Raw genomic sequence first — 3,405 nt, forward strand, 5'->3', positions numbered from 1 at the left:
AGGTATTATAAACTTGCCAGGATCTTGTTTCTTTTGAGGTAGAGTTTGCTGAATCAAGGTATCTAGTTCATTAATGAGCAAGGGAGGTTCACTTTCCCAAGTCTCATTACCAAATAACTTGGCATTCGCTTCATGATAGCTCCTAAATATTGAGCAACCTGCTCTCCAGTCACATCTTCATCCTTTTCAGAGGAAGAATAGTCTTCAGAGCTCATGAATGGCAGAAGGAGATTTAATGGAATCTCTATGGTTTCTATATGAACCTCAGATTCCTTTGGATCCTTAATAGGCAACTCCTTCTTGCTTGAGGGACGTCCCAGGGAGTCTTCCTCACTAGGATTTTCGTCCTCCTCCTCCCTTGTGCATTCGGCCATATTGATTATATCAATGGCCTTGTACTCTCCTTTTGGATTCTCTTCTGTATTGCTTGGGAGAATACTGGGAGGAGTTTCAATGACTTTCTTACTCAGCTGGCCCACTTGTGCCTCCAGATTTCTAATGGAGGATCTTGTTTCACTCATGAAACTGAAAGTGGCCTTTGACAGCTCAGAGACTAGATTGGCTAAATTAGAAGTCCTTTGTTCAGAATTCTCTGTCTGTTGCTGAGAAGATGATGGAAAAGGCTTGCTATTGCTCAGCCTATTGCGTCCACCATTGTTAAAGCCTTGTTGAGGCTTTTGTTGATCCTTCCATGAGAAATTTGGATGATTTCTCCATGATGAGTTATAGGTGTTTCCATAAGGTTCACCCATGTAATTAACCTCTGCCATTGCAGGGTTCTCAGGATCATAAGCTTCTTCAGAAGCTGCCTCTTTAGTACTGTTGGATGCATTTTGCCATCCATTCAGACTTTGAGAGATCATGTTGACCTGTTGAGTTAACACTTTGTTCTGAGCCAATATGGCATTCAGAGCATCAATTTCAAGAACTCTTTTCTTCTGAGGTATCCCATTATTCACGGAATTCCTCTCAGAAGTGTACATGAATTGGTTGTTTGCAACCATGTCAATGAGTTCTTGAGCCTCTTCAGGCGTTTTCTTTAGGTGAATAGATCCACCTGCAGAATGGTCCAATGACATTTTCGAAAATTCAGATAGGCCATAATAGAATATATCTAATATGGTCCATTCTGAAAACATGTCAGATGGACATCTTTTGGTCAGCTGCTTGTATCTTTCCCAAGCTTCATAGAGGGATTCACCATCTTTTTGTTTGAAGGTCTGAACATCCACTCTAAGCTTGCTCAGCTTTTGAGGAGGAAAGAATTTATCTAAGAAGGCAGTGACTAGCTTATCTCAAGAGTCCAGGCTATCCTTGGGTTGTGAATCCAACCATATTCTAGCTCTGTCTCTTACAGCAAAAGGGAAAAGCATGAGTCTGTAGACTTCAGGATCAACTCCATTTGTCTTTACAGTCTCACAGATCTGCAAGAACTCAGTTAAAAACTGATAAGGATCTTCAAATGGAAGTCCGTAAAACCTGCAGTTTTGTTGCATTAAGGCAACTAGCTGAGGTTTCAGCTCAAAGTTATTGGCTCCAATGGCAGGAATGGAAATGCTTCTTCCATCAAATTTTGACGTTGGCTTTGTGAAGTCACCAAGCATTCTCCTTGCATTATTATTATTTTCAGCTGCCATCTCCTTCTCTTGTTCAAAAATTTCTGAAAGGTTGTTTCTGGATTGTTGTAATTTAGTTTCTCTTAGTTTCCTTTTCAGAGTCCTTTCAGGTTCAGGATCAATTTCAACAAGAGTGCCTTTTTCCCTGTTCCTGCTCATATGAAAGAGAAGAAAACAAGAAAAGAAGAGGAATCCTCTATGTCACAGTATAGAGATTCCTTTATGTTAGTAGAAGAAAAAAGGGGATAAGAGTGAAGAAGAATGGGTTCGGATTTTTAGATGAAGATAGGTGAAGAGAAGTGTTAGTAAATAAATAATTAAATAGAATAAGAAAAGAGATGGAGAATTTCGAAAATAATTTTTAAAACGTGGTTAGTGATTTTCAAAAATCAGAGATTAAAATTAAAAAAAACAATTAAAAAGAATTTTTGAAAAAGAGAGAAGTATTTTCGAAAATTAGAGGGGGAGAGGTAGTTAGTTGGTTTTGAAAAAGATAGGAAACAAACAAAAAGTTAGTTAGTTGATTGAAAAATATATTAAAATCAAATTTGAAAAAGATAAGAAGATAAGAGGTTAGATAAGATATTTTGAAATCAACTTTTGAAAAAGATAAATTTTTTTTTTGAAAAAGATAAGATAAAAGATAAAAAGATTTAATTCAAAAATTTTAAAATTACTTACTTCACTAACAAGAAACTACAAGATAAGATTCTAGAACTTAAAGATTGAACCTTTCTTAACAAGAAAGTAACAAACTTCAAATTTTTGAATCAATCACATTAATTGTTAGTGAGTTTTTGAAAATGTGATATAAAGATAAGAAAAAGATTTTGAAAATATTTTGAAAAAGAATTTTGAAATTTTCGAAAAAAATGAAAAAGATATAATTTTTGAAAAAGATTTTGAAAAGATAAGATTTTTAAAATTGAAAATTTAACTTGACTTGTAAGAAACAACTAATTTTGAAAATTTTTGACCAAGTCAACCCAAAATTTCGAAAATTTGGAGGGAAATAAGGAAAAGATATTTTTTTATTTTTTTTGAATATTTTAATTATGAGAGAGAAAAACACAAACATGACCCAAAACATGAAAATTTTGGATCAAAACACATGATGCATGCAAGAACACTATAAATGTCAAGATGAACACCAAGAACACTTTGAAGATCATGATGAACATCAAGAACATATTTTTGAAAAGTTTTTGATGCAAAGAAAAGACACCAAACTTAGAAATCTTTAATGCATGGACTCTAACAAACGAAAAATGGACATGAAAAACAACAAACAACACAAAACAAGAAATCATCAAGATCAAACAAGAAGACTAGTCAAGAACAACTTGAAGATCATGAAGAACACTATGAATGCATGAGATTTTCGAAAAATGCAAGAAAAATTTTTAAAGCATGCAATTGACACCAAACTTAAAAATTGACTCAATACTCAAACAAGAAATACAAAATATTTTTGGTTTTTATGATTTTATGAATTTTTTTTGAATATATTTTTGGAAAAAATGAAAAAGAAAAGAAAAATTTTGAAAAAGATTTTTGAAAAGAAAATTACCTAATCTGAGCAACAAGATGAACCTTCAGTTGTCCATACTCGAACAATCCCCGGCAACGGCACCAAAAACTTGGTGGACGAAATTGTGATTCCTTTGTTATTGTATTTTGTAAAATTCATTGCTTTTTCAACTATGTGTGGACACAACTCCGTTCAACTTAACCAGCAAGTGTACTGGGTCATCCAAGTAATACCTTACGTGAGTAAGGGTCGATCCCA

General features: G+C 34.0%; 1 non-coding gene across 1 annotated transcript; it reads left to right on the forward strand.

Annotated features, from left to right (window-relative positions):
- Positions 1-1,137: 1,137 nt before the first annotated feature.
- LOC112712035 (small nucleolar RNA R71) lies at positions 1,138-1,241 on the forward strand. The gene has a single exon (XR_003157661.1). It is a non-coding gene; the product is annotated as a small nucleolar RNA R71 (small nucleolar RNA).
- The last annotated feature ends 2,164 nt before the right edge of the window (positions 1,242-3,405 follow it).

The sequence above is a fragment of the Arachis hypogaea genome, chromosome 1 (genome assembly GCF_003086295.3).
Source record: "Arachis hypogaea cultivar Tifrunner chromosome 1, arahy.Tifrunner.gnm2.J5K5, whole genome shotgun sequence".
Taxonomy (NCBI): domain Eukaryota; kingdom Viridiplantae; phylum Streptophyta; class Magnoliopsida; order Fabales; family Fabaceae; genus Arachis; species Arachis hypogaea.